Genomic DNA, 425 nt, shown 5'->3' on the forward strand with positions numbered 1-425 from the left:
AAAGGCCCTTCAACTAGAGGGGCCCTTCTAACACAGGTTTTACGGTATCCTGAAATTTCCATCAAAAAATCGTCTATCTAGGCATTTCTAAAAATTTTAGAATCTGCCCGCCAGTTTCAGTTGAGTTGTATTAGTTTAAGTACCAAAAATCGACTTTCTGTGCAAAAGTAGCGTTTTCAATAAGGGTTTTAGGACGTTTCAGAGAACAAAGTTTGTTGTGTTGTATTCAGAATTTGATAAAATTTTACACTTCAAACATTTTCTCAAGAACAAAAAATTTTATTTTTGAATTTTTCACGATTTTTCAGATTTTTTCGAAAATTAAAAAAAATTCTGAGAAAAGTTAGAAATATTAAATTTCATTGTATTTAAAGTATAACACAACAAATATATGCTTGGAAACGTCCTAGGACTTGAGAAAATCG

This window comes from Caenorhabditis briggsae (genome assembly GCF_000004555.2).
Source record: "Caenorhabditis briggsae complete genome, chrX, whole genome shotgun sequence".
Lineage (NCBI taxonomy): Eukaryota > Metazoa > Nematoda > Chromadorea > Rhabditida > Rhabditidae > Caenorhabditis > Caenorhabditis briggsae.